Source organism: Phyllobates terribilis, unplaced genomic scaffold (genome assembly GCF_046119375.1).
Source record: "Phyllobates terribilis strain yellow unplaced genomic scaffold, ASM4611937v1 Scaffold_5__5_contigs__length_657084704, whole genome shotgun sequence".
Lineage (NCBI taxonomy): Eukaryota > Metazoa > Chordata > Amphibia > Anura > Dendrobatidae > Phyllobates > Phyllobates terribilis.
This window is the reverse complement of record NW_027362765.1, coordinates 146078502-146091786: the sequence shown is the minus strand read 5'-3', so window position 1 is coordinate 146091786 and position 13285 is coordinate 146078502. Positions and strand designations below refer to the sequence as shown.

The window sequence follows — 13285 nt, the reverse complement described above, 5'->3', positions numbered from 1 at the left end:
ACAGTCAACACTTGCTGCCGTGTTATTGGGGTTCAGTAACATCAGCTGTTCTCCTGCTGTGCGGACGGCAATTTCTCCTGCTCTGTCCACATCCACTGTACTACTGATTTAAAACCTTCTCCAAATACACCTCTGGCTCCTCTATTTTTAGTATTTACCCTGGGCTCCAATACCGCTAGTTGCTGCTCAGAAGTGCCGTCTGCACAGTCAACGCTTGCTCCAGTGTTATTGGGGTTCAGTAACGTCAGCTGTTCCCCTGCTGTGTGTCCAGCAAATTCTCCTGCTTTGTCCACATCCACTGTACTACTGATTTAAAACTTCCTCCAATTACACCTCTGGCTCCTCTGTTTTTAGTATTTACCCTGGGTTCCAGCACCGCCAGCTGGTTCTCGGTAGTTCCATTTGCTCTTCTACCCATCCGGGTTCCAGTACCGTCAGCTGGTCTTCGGCAGTTCCATTTGCTCTTGTACCTTCTACTACCCATCCGGGTTCCAGTACCGTCAGCTGGTTCTCGGCAGGGTCTTTGTCACGGGTACTCCCTCCTGCCCAGCCTGGTTCCAGCACGCCAGCTGTTTCCGGGTAGTGTCAACGTCACTTTGCCTCCAATGCGTTGTCCTGTCGTGTTGCGGTCGGGTTAGCCGACTCTATGGTGCCTGCAGTTTAGGTGACTCCTATGTGGGCTGCGGGATCTGGCAATGAAGGCTGGTTCCATAGTGCCAATAGGACAAGCACCCCCTGTAGGGCTGTGGGTTTTGGTAACTGCGGCCGGCTCGCGGCCTTGAACTTTTTTTTACATGGGTACCTTCTGCTACCCATCCGGGTTCCAGTACCGTCAGCTGGCTCTCGGCAGTGCCTTTGGATTAGGTGCCTCCTTCTCGGTATCCAACTTCCACCAACGTCTGCTGGTCCTTGGTAGTGCTTTCTGGCACAGGTACCTCCTGCTTAGTAACCGAGTTCCAGTACCGTCAGCTGGTCTTCGGCAGTTCCATTGGCTCTTGTACCTTCTACTACCCATCCGGGTTCCAGTACCGTCAGCTGGTTCTCGGCAGTGTCTTTGGCACGGGTACTCCCTCCTGCCCAGCCTGGTTCCAGCACGCCAGCTGTTTCTGGGTAGTGTCAACGCCACTTTGCCTCCAATGCGTTGTCCTGTCGTGTTGCGGTCGGGTTAGCCAACTCTATGGTGCCTGCAGTTTAGGTGACTCCTATGTGGGCTGCGGGATCTGGCAATGAAGGCTGGTTCCATAGTGCCAATAGGACAAGCACCCCCTGTAGGACTGTGGGTTTTGGTAACTGCGGCCGGCTCGCGGCCTTGAACTTTTTTTTACATGGGTACCTTCTGCTACCCATCCGGGTTCCAGTACCGTCAGCTGGTTCTCAGCAGTGCCTTTGGATTAGTTGCCTCCTTCTCGGTATCCAAGTTCCACCAACGTCTGCTGGTCCTTGGTAGTGCTTTCTGGCACAGGTACCTCCTGCTTAGTAACCGAGTTCCAGTACCGTCAGCTGGTCTTCGGCAGTTCCATTGGCTCTTGTACCTTCTGCTACCCATCCGGGTTCCAGTACCGTCAGCTGGTCCTCGGTAGTTCCTCAGCTTTCTTGTACCTTCTGCTACATTTCCAAGTTCAAGCTTTTTGAAATGGTTCTTGGTAATCACTCTGGATCTCCCTGACGAGGACCCTGAAGACCAACCCTAAGAAGAGGACCCTGAAGACCACCCCGAAGAAGACTGAGGACCCTGAAGACCACCCCGAAGAAGACGAGGACCCCGAAGACGAGGACCCAGATGACCAACCCGAAGAAGACGAGGACCCCGAAGACGAGGACCCCCGAAGACGACGATCCTGAAGACCACCCCGAAGAAGACCAAGAAGATGACCCTGAAGAAGTTGACCAAGAGGACAAAGAAGAGAAGACAAGCACCAAGATACAGAAGAACAAGAGACAGAAAACCAAGAAGCAGAAATACAAGAAGCTGCAGAACAAAAAGCGGAAGAACATTAAGCATAAGACTAAAAATCAGAGCAAAAGATAATATCTAAATTATAAGCAGAAGATGACTAAGCAGTGTATGGGGGTGAGTCCGTTCCTCCTCGTGGTGCCCCTGGAAAAGACCTGCTGCTGCAGGCCAAACTGAACGCGGACAAATCCTGTTGTAAATCTTTTGTGACGGGCAGAACGAAAGGTGTAATGTCCAACCTTTTATAGATAACAACTACAGGAATGCCTGTCACAAATAGGAATATTTTGAAGAAGAAGAATATGAAGAAGATGAAGAAGTAGAATATGAAGAATGAAAAAAAAAAGAATAATACGAAGAAGGTGAAGAAGAAGAAGATGAAGAAGGTGAAGAAGGTGAAGAAGAAGTGGATGAAAAAGATGCTGAGGATGATGAAGGAGAAAGTGTGGGAGAAGTAAAAAAGAAGGTGAAGAGCATGGAAGTAGTGAAACATAAATATCTGACAAAATATAAAAATACTTAACATAGTCAATATTCCCGTAACTCAGAAAGTCTTAAAAAAAATATTAATTCCTGCTATTCCATTTGATTGGGCTAAACCTCTATGCCTTTATTGTCTCCCCCACCTCCCCCAATACATTCTACATTATTCTTAGTTGTTTTCCTTCATGTAGAATTAACCTACAAGGAAAGAAAGGGTTTATTTTCATTCTGATATTTCTGTCCCATTGACTTGCATTGGTTTCCGGTATCGGAATCAGCGATATCCGATACTTTTTCGGTATCGGTCCGATCCAATCCGATCCGATATATCCCGATATCGGAAGGTATCGCTCAACACTAGCAATTACAGTTAGCTAAATGTGCTCCATTTTTGACAATGCCATTCAATGGTCATCTTGTCACATGTATGCAATCCCTGAACAGTCGTTTGAGAGTGCATACTGTTGTGTGAGATGTCTGCTTGTTGTACATTTGGAAGCCCAAGTACTGGATCTACATGAGCAGCTGGTAATACAGGAGTTTACTGTTCACTGTATCTCTCCTTTCTCCAGGTACAGTCCGCAGAGGGCATGTGGCGATCATCCCCTCAGCCCAGAAATATCCACCATTGTGGTCTATTGATCCTGAAAAAATAGGGAGCACCTGAGGACATTATCTGACTACAACAGGTACTGACCCTATCCGGGTCCTTCCAGAGCCTACTGGTATTCTGCTCTAATGTTCCTTTTTTCCCTGTAAAGCCTATTAGAGAGGACGCATGTCCCCGATACCTAACCTGATCTGCACATTGCCATTCTCCATTTCAGAGAATATCAGGTATTCCCTACTTATTAATACACACTAATGCAGCTATTCACTAACAGCTTTAACCTATAAGCTGGTATACCCTGTACCTGCACTTTTACACTCTTCCTTTTTTTCCCACAAGGGTTAATTTTGCATATGGACTAATTAATTGCACTACTCAAGCAGCATGTCCCACTATGGAACAAATGGTGCAATCTGAATAACTGATTATACATTATTTATCACCATTGTGTATCTCCATCATAAATAAATATATGTTTTTTACTCAATCCATTATTACTATTTTTCATGGTCTTCACCTGAGCCAACTCAGTCCAGCACAGGTACCACATTTATTTTATTACATTTTCACTGCAGCTAGTGGAAGCTGCATTTATCTGCTACAGTTCTGAGAGGTATACTTACCAGCGCCCCTATCTTATAATATTAATTTATCCTTTAAAAAGATGATAGGTAGATGGATTACAAAAACACTAAAGGCCTAATTCATTTGCATTCTATTTAAGTAGTTTTTCTTTTTTTAACTTGTGATATTCATTGACATTTTTTTGCATAAAATTACTAAAAATGGTGAACTTAGTTCATGAACTTTGTACGAAATAAAAAATGTTCTTTATTTTTGTCTTTAACTTGTTTTGTGACTTTTTAGCATGAAAAGTCACATTCCACTAAAAATGTCACAAAATTTGCACAAAGATTTCAGGCATACAAAAATCATTCCATGAAGGGTACTAGAGTACATTTGCAGAAAAATGTTGTAACTTTTTAAAAAGTTGCAATTGATAAATTAGCCAAAAACATGTGGATCTCAAACCCCATCCACAATGGCAAACGTTAAAAAAACAACAACAGGCAAGAACACATAAAATAGACTTTAAAAAGGTGTAAATGAAAAACAGGCAAAAGACATCACAAACTGGACAAAAAAAGCACAAATGGAATAATGATTCGAGCCCTGAATAGGACAGTCAGAGAAGTCCAGGACCCTCATCAGCTTTGTGAAGGGGTTTGCACCCTTCAAGGTTGCTCTCCAGCTCAGCACTAACTCTACCCAGTCTAACTGGGGCAGGCCTGACCACTCCCCTGACCTTCTACGTGGTTAAACTTCACCAGCCCCTTGGAGTTGTTCTCCCCTAACCAATGCTGCCCTTTCAATGAAGGTGAGGTAGTGGCCGGACACTGTGGACACTTTTTTACCCATCTTAGCATTTTCCATATTCATCACAATTACTCTCTCACTTTTGTTGGTCGGTCTCCTGTAAGAAATAAGCAATAATTTGAACCAACAGTCACTCTTCAGAAGGAGCTTTTCGTTCGTCTTCAACAGGCTCTCCCTATCAACCTCTAAACATTTTTATCAAATTGAAGTGTAAAATATTTAAATACTTCAACAGTCTTTACAAAATATTTGACAATCAAGAAAACACATATAATCAACACCGTCAATATTCCTGAGAAAGTTCGTGCAAATATAAGAAACACAGTCCTTTGTTTCCTTGGGCACGGGTTCCTCGGTCCTTCTAGGTTAGGACACTGGAACAGGCAAAAGGACCATCCTTAAAACAGGGGCAGAAACGATGTCCGTTTCTTGTAAACAGTAAAGGCACAGTCCATTAAAGTGCATAGGGAAACATTTCCTGAACAGGATCTAGCATAGTCCATAGGTTGAGAGTACAAACTCCCCAACTTCACTTGAAGCGCCCCAATATCCAGTAGAAAAGGGCAAAACAGGTGCAAATAAAAATAAAGAAGAAAAGAAAATGTAGCTTGTCCAGCTATTCAAGTAATTGTCTATGCAGGCCTATTCAGCCTTAATGGACAACATTCAGGAGCAAAAAAAGTCTTTTGATGCAACTTCAAACAATGGCTATCTCAGCCTTCAGAGGAAACACTAGGGTCTAGGACCCGATTGGCCCAGCCAGAACAGTCAGTTTCTTAGAGACGGGGAACTGTCTCTTAACATTTGGTGCAACAAGCACAACACTGACTTCTCCAGCATTGCTTCATGGTCCTAATCCATCTTTTCTTTTTTAGGAGCTTCAGTGGGGCCAGATGGCATTCAGCAAGACACAGAGACCTGACTGTTGGTAGCATGAATTGTGGGTAATTGTACAGACACCGTTGTTGGTCCAGTGCCCCCAGATGCTGTTGGGGCAGCAGCCCGTCGGGTTGTCACTTGTGGGGCCGGCTCTCCTTCCCAGGGAGGTCGGGCCCAAATTGGGGTCTGGTGGGAGTTGGGAAGAGTCCCCTTACTCGTTCTGCCGCCTGGGGTTCCTCTGTGTCCGACCAATCTCTGGGGCAGTACTCCTCCATTTCCACTATTCTTGACACAGATATTTTGTACCCATGGGCCCCCACATTTTGAGAAATTGGACCTTGTCTCCTGGCCAGAGACTCCGGGTCCGCTATAGGTCATAGTCCCTCGCCATTGACCGATGGTTGACAAAAATGTCCAGTCTATTCCCCTGCTCCTGAATGAATCCGAATCCCTTTTTCTGATCAAAATTAATTACAACTCCTCTCACCAGATGTTACTCCAACGGTCTCTTCCAGGGTTATCCCTCCACTCCTGTGTATACGCTTCCATGCATCTCTTCTGTTGAATTATCCCAGCTCGCCACAGTTTATACCTCTCTTCATAGGTCATATTTGACTGGGGCTCCCCTGCCCTCTCTTCCGGCAGTTCCGAACTTATTTGAGGTATAGCCACAGCCTGACCAGGCTGAGCAATGACGGCAGCAGGTAGGGCAGTGGACAGAACAGGTGACAACATGCTGGACAGCACTTCCGGGTCCTGGGGCGGCTCCCAGGATTTTAACGATAGAGGGAACCCAATAGGCTCTCCTTTTCTCCAAGCCCCCATCCTCTCACTCGCCCTGGAAATTCAGCTGGCATCGTAGATCTCCCTTATCCATCCCCTGCCCCCCTGTATGTTGGGCTAGTGAAATATGTATGCGCTAGGGGTGCTAATGTTCCTCCTGGAGATGGTATTATGGTAACCCACTTCTCCGAGAATGATGACAGCGGCGAACACGCCGGCTCCTCGCGGCACAACAGTGATCCTGCAGTGGGTCCCGAACAGGTGGCAGCTGAGATGGACGGTATTGGCAGACCAGATGATTTCTCTGACTACTTTTGTGGTGACGCTGCAGTCCTCAGGCGGGACTAGCAGTTCACAAGCCTGGGTGCTGGGTGCCACCATCTTGATTGCGCTGTGCTCCATGGGTCCAGATGGAAGCCCCACCCCTCTCACAATAGCGGAGGCCAGGACGGATGCTCCAGCCGCTGTGACTGCTCCTAGGCCTGGACAGGCCCCTGCTCCACTGCGCGGCCCTGGCTGAGGCAGGTATGACGCTGCGGTGGGCAGTGTTGGAGCGGTCAGGGTCTGGCAGGCACCGACGACTCCTCCGGTATGTGCAGTGTTGATGGGAGGGGCATGGTTGCAGTGGGCGGTGCTGGGACGGTCGGCGCTCCGGTGGCCAGGGACAACTCCTCCGATCCATTGGAGGGGTGCAGATGCAGGCGCAGTACCTGTGGGTCCAGCTTCCGGTAGCTTGGAGGCTTCAGGATCCTGGTGGTACCGGGTGGCCATGTCCAGAACCGATTTGGAGGATCCCAGTACATCACTGCTGGAGGAGAGAGGGCACAAGCCTGCGTCCTTCAATATTTCTCCCCTTGCAGAAGGTCCATAGGCCATCGTGCATGCTGCGAGATCCACCATCATAGACTCTGATAAGGAGCGTGATCCTCTTTCTCCAACTCTCCTGAGAGGAATGGCATTCTTCCCACATGGAGAGCTCCTATTCCTCTTTACTCCTCCCGCTCTGAGACTATACCCCTCTAGGCTTATCCAGGGACTATACAGGTTCCATGAATTCTTGGAATGCTGGAGGAACTGTTACTCAGGACGACCGTTGATTGTAGGTTTCTCAGTCATACGATGCAATGACTTTCTGGCACAGACACACTGACAGTCTTTAGGAACAGTTCAACCATAGTATTTAATGCAGATGCACGGTCAGCACATAACATCAGTTCTTTGAAGCAACAGGCTTTCCATAAACAACAACAGACAGTTTCTTCACAGAAGCACAGTATGCAACAGGCTTTCCTTAAACAGCAACAGTCTCTATGACAACACAGTTCGTTGTGCCCACCAGTAATCCCTGTCCACAGTGCCACACTTCATCTTCTTTGCAGTGAGGTACGGGGGAGAGGGGTAGAACGGAAGGAAGTCCTTAGAAGTGGTGTTCAATCCTTTTCCTCTGCTTAAAACAGTAAATCCCGCTTCAACTTCCTTCCGGTGTAGTTACTCCTAGCAACTAGCAGGCACTCGCAGTCAGAGAAGTCCAGGACCCTCATCAGCCTTGTGAAGGGGTTTGCATCTGACGAGCCCAGGGGATGGGGACGACTCGGCGCCCGGGCCTTCTTGCCTAGTTCTGGGGGATGTCGCGGTGGTCGACTCCCGGGTCCGTACCCTGGGGTCACTCTTAAAAGAAGGGGTAAGTTATATGGGATAGGGGAATGTTCGTGACGCCACCTGTGGTGTCTGGTGAGGATCACCAGTGCTGCAACAGTCCTCTGAGGCCGGTGTTTACGCAGCTTAGTTGGTGCGGCTCCCCACAGGTGTAGCGGGGCCTCAGGGCAGCGTAAGTGTAGGGGATGCAGGACAGAGGGGACCCAGCCGGGTCAGAGGAAGAATAGGCACACTCACACGACAGTTCACTTCAGTACCTTTACTGGTGGTGTTTCAGGCACGATCCAGGGCACTTTAGGGTGAAGGGTGCATATCAGGACTCTCCCCAGTGAGGGGTGTGGGGCCTCCTGTTCCTTGCCTTTCCTTGATAAGTTTCTGACCTGCCTGGAGCTAGGCCTAACTTGGTCTCTGTCTTGCACCTGCTGACCTGGTGGTAGGGCCTTCTGTTGGAGTTCACACTCCCTGGTCTCTGGGGACTCCTGACCCTGGTACGTAATCAGCTTTTGCTGTTCCTGGGACATATAGTTCGCCAGGGGTTCCGGTTGTTTCTGCTGGGTGTGAGGAATCCCTGCAGACGTGGACCCGGTGTCCGGTAAATGGTTTTGGGGTGAGCTGGTTAAGCTCCTCTGCCCCCTATGTTACTCTCCTTCCACTCGCCTTCGGCCACGCTCGGGGCCCTCACTAGGCTTCACACGGGCAGTAGGCCTCGCTACTCATCACCGCTCTTTTGGCGTCGGCACGCCCTAGGCTCACTAACTCAAGCTCTCTGAGTCTGGACTGAACTGACTGAGCTCCACTGCAGGCTAGCTTCTGCAGGAGCTCCTCTCAACAGACTGACCTTCTCACAGACTGTAGACTCCAGACTGACTGCCTAACTCCACCCTCCAGTATATATATCCCTATCCGGGTCCCCTCTGGTGGTCTGAGGTGGTAGGGTGGAGGTGTGTGAATGCTATGAGGGCCTCTTGTGGAGAAGTCCATCCATGTACCCCTCTGGGATCTGTGGCACCAATGCGCAGCAGGGCGCCACACATCCTTCAAGGTTGCTCTCCAGCTCAGCACTAACTCTACCCAGTCTAACTTGAGAAGGCCTGACCACTCCCCTTAGCTGCACCCTGTTAACCCCTTTAGTTGTTGGATGCTTAGAAACATCTATACAGTATCTACCTGTCACACCTGTGTACAAGATACCCCCTGCAAATAAACAAGCTAGAAATATGAGAAAACTACTATGGCTAAATGAAGCTGTAAGGGACAAAATAAATGCCAAAATAAAAGCATTTACAACAGAGAAAAAAAATAAATTATGTAAAAAAAACTATTCAAGGCAGCAAAGATTGAGACAAAAAAGTTTGTTGCCAAAAAAAGTAAAAATAATCCAAAAATATTCTTCAGCTACAAAAACGCAAAAATAATAGTGGCCCCCTCAAAAATAATCTGGGAGAAATGGTGGAAGAGGATGAGAGAAAGGCCAATCTACTAAACTCCTTTCTCTATAGTATTTACACAAGAAAATCTCATGACAGGCGACATGATTAGGGATACTAGAAAATCTCCATTAAATATCATCTGCTTAACCCAGCAGTATGTACGGCACCACCTCAAACACACTGAGGCCATATTCACACATTCAGTATTTGGTCAGTATTTTACCTCAGTATTTGTAAGCCAAAACCAGGAGTGGGTGATAAATACAGAAGTGGTGACGTGTTTCTATTATACTTTTCCTCTGATTGCTCCACTCCTGGTTTTGACTTACAAATACTGAAATAAAATACTGATCAAATACTGAACATATGAACGTGGCCTAAAGTACACAAATCACTAGGCCCGGATGACATACACCCCCCGAGTACTACAGAAATTAATAACATGGTTTGTACCACAAGATGGGCGCGTAGCAAATGTGGTGCCAATATTCTAAAAGGGAATAGGACAGATCTTTCTAATGATCTTTTTACCTCTAGGCCTGCGATGGTTACTACCTTCCAGGCACTGTTACCTTCATTGGTGCTGTGACACCTTGATAAAGACTTGGGAGAGTGGAAACATTTTCCTTCTGTAACTTGAAGCAATATACACTGCTCAAAAAAATAAAGGGAACACTCAAATAACACATCCTAGATCTGAATGAATGAAATATTCTCATTGAATACTTTGTTCTGTACAAAGTTGAATGTGCTGACAACAAAATCACACAAAAATCATCAATGGAAATCAAATTTATTAACCAATGGAGGCCTGGATTTGGAGTCACCCCCAAAATTAAAGTGGAAAAACACACTACAGGCTGATCCAACTTTGATGTAATGTCCTTAAAACAAGTCAAAATGAGGCTCAGTATTGTGTGTGGCCTCCACGTGCCTGTATGACCTCCCTACAAGGCCTGGGCATGCTCCTGATGAGGTTGCGGATGGTCTCCTGTGGGATCTCCTCCCAGACCTGGACTAAAGCATCCGCCAACTCCTGGACAGTCTGTGGTGCAACGTGACATTGGTGGATGGAGCGAGACAAGATGTCCCAGATGTGATCAATCGGATTCAGGTCTGGGGAACGGGCAGGCCAGTCCATAGCCTCGATGCCTTCATCTTGCAGGAACTGCTGACACATTCCAGCCACATGAGGTCTGGCATTGTCCTGCATTAGGAGGAACTCAGGGCCAACAGCACCAGAATATAGTCTCACAAGGGGTCTGAGGATCTCATCTCGGTACCTAATGGCAGCCAGGCTACCTCTAGCGAGCACATGATGCCCCGTCTCATGCTGCACATAACACATCTGCATCTCTGGCTGCTGTGGGCATAACAGGGGACAAACTTATGGTGTGGCCCCCATGCTCCCCTGACCTCAACCCCATTGAGAACCTCTGGAGCATCATCAAAAGGAGTGTCTATGATGGCGGGAGGCAGTTCACATCTAAGCAACAGCTCTGGGAGGGTATTCTGTCCTCATGCAAAACAATTGAAGCAGAAACCATCCAAAACCTGACAAATTCAATGGACGAGAGAGTTCAGAAGCTCCCTTCGAACAAGGGGTCCTATGAGCAAATGTTACATCACCTAGAATAAAGTTTTGAGTTGAAAACTGTTTGATTTCAGTTTGTAATAACCTGCTAATGCTTATAATTTCAAAAATGACCATTTTTTTGTTCTTTATTAAAATGAAAAGGTTGAAAACTCTGCTGTGCATAATAATTTGGAACATGCATTTTGAGTGCAGTTTCAGTTTTTTATTTTTTTTTAAATATACTGTTATCATAGGCAGTTAGTACAAAAACCTTTCAATTGTACTCTAATAGTTATTTGACTGGAAAATTACAATGACTGCAATTCATATAGGTAATTTGGGAAAATCTGAGAAAATATTATTTGCATAATAATTTGGAACACAGTGTAAATACGTCATTTTACGCCATCCAAGGAGTGTGCAGTGAATTTTAATATACAGGCCTGCAACGGTGAAGGAGGTATCCTCTATGTCTTGAGGAAAGAATTCTTAATCTTCATCACACATGGTGATTCTTTACTGTAAGAGCAGTGAGACTATGGAACTCTCTGCCACATCTATAATATAAATCAGGGATGTGTCCGTCTGTCTGAAGCCTCTATAAACTGTGCAAGCGCAATTTGCCTGCGCAGTCTGGCCCCAGACAGAATGACATATCCACATCCCAGACAGGAATGAGGTGGCGCTGAAGATCGCGGTATGAGTAGGCACTGATCGCATACCATGATCTCTGGTGCCATAAGCACATACTTGCCGGGGGAGGAGTGTGGCGCCTCTGTTCGGACCAGAGGCCGGGGGAGGAGTGTAGCGTCAGAATCGGCGCCTGAGCATAGTGTGATATCCGGTGCCATTTTAGTGAAGAAAAGTGTGCATAGTGTCTTCAACAAAATGTTGAATACATTAATTTTGCTGAAGACACTCTGACATTTGTCTTCAATTATATAACGCCGGATATCGCGCTATGCAGGTCCTAATTCCATTGCCATTTTAGTAAAATAACCCAGGTGACGCGCTGCAGGGGAGTGATGAAAAGGTGAGTAGGAGTGTTTTTTTTTAATTTATGGATGGGGGAGCAAATACCGCGATGGTGGAGCAGGATGGGGGAGCAGGATGGGAGAGCACCTAACAGGATGGGGGAGCATATACCAGGATCAGAGATGAGGATTGAGGCGCAAATACCAGGATGAGGGACCAGGATGTGGCAGCAAATACCAGGATGGGGGGAGTATGGACCAGGATGGAGGCACAAATACCAGGATGGGGGAGCACATAACAGGATGGGGGACCAAGATGGGGGAGCATGGACCAGGATGGGGCGCAAATAACAGGATGGGGGAGCATATACCAGGATGGGGGACCAGGATGTGGGAGCAAATACCAGGATGGGGGAGCATGGAGCAGGATGGGGGACTAGGATGGAGGCGCAAATACCAGGATGGAGGAACATATACCAAAATGAAGGACCACATACCAGAATGGGGGAGCATATATCAGGATGTGGGAGCATATACCAGGATGGGGGAGCGTATACCAGGATGGAGGAGCGTATATTCACGGGGTCTTCCGTGGGCATAATACTATTCAGACAACACAGGGTGAGGGTTAAACAGTGTGGCAATACTTTATTGAACCACCAAACAAACAATAACATATAGAACAGACACAGCTAATACCCAAGATGATGCAAAATTACACAATCTCACCCTTCCGATGGCCCGCCGGGAATAGAGCAGTTGCGACTTTGGGACTTTCAGGGCCAACTACCTTAACCTATGGCTCCCTGCTTTTGGCGGGCCCCCGCATGAAGGAGGTAGCGGCAAGTTTAGGAAGCTGCCAGTCCATCGAGGCACAAGGCCAGGAGACCCGAGGGTCCCACACTGCCCTCTCCGAACAACTCCATGGGTTCCAGGTGACCTCATTGTCCCAAACTGGCTTTCTCTGAGTGTCTCCATGGGTTCCAGGTGACCAGATGGTCCCAACCTCAATCAACATATCCATGGGGCCAGTTGACCTAATTGTTCCCATATGGTTTCCCCAAATGTATCAATTGGTTCTCTCTGATGGTCAATGGAGCAGATCTGTATCCTTCCAGCCAGGGCCATGTACCCTTAGGCTGGAATCCTGTAGAATCCAACTCTGTCAGGATGGAGCCATGCTACCAAACTACTGTCCTGAAGAGTCTCTCTGATCTTTGATTCTCCTTGCAGCACGATAGAAATCCCTTATCTTTTTCTGTGGCTCAGGTCATCATTCACAGGTCAGGGAGAAAGGTGCAGGGCTCAGGTCCCATTGTTTGAGCATTTAATTAATTTGCATAGTTTGTATCCCCCTGCTCTGTAAATCAACAACTAGCAGTAATTAGTATATTAACAAACACTATTGTTCTACCCTGAGTCACTGTCCTTCTTGACCGGCCAAAGAAACACATACATTCAAAAGTCAACACAAACACAATAGTGTATTTCTCTTGGCCTAACAAATCTGGATGTCTAGCTAATTAAGATTAGAAGCTGTGTCGTCACAGGGAGCATATACCA

At 47.0% G+C, this 13285-nt stretch overlaps 1 protein-coding gene across 3 annotated transcripts in view; it reads right to left on the bottom strand.

Moving 5' to 3' along the window:
• The window catches only part of SCN4A (sodium voltage-gated channel alpha subunit 4), a 133273-nt gene that overhangs the window by 64758 nt on the left and 55230 nt on the right, over window positions 1-13285 (bottom strand). The gene's annotated exons all lie outside the window — the stretch shown is intronic.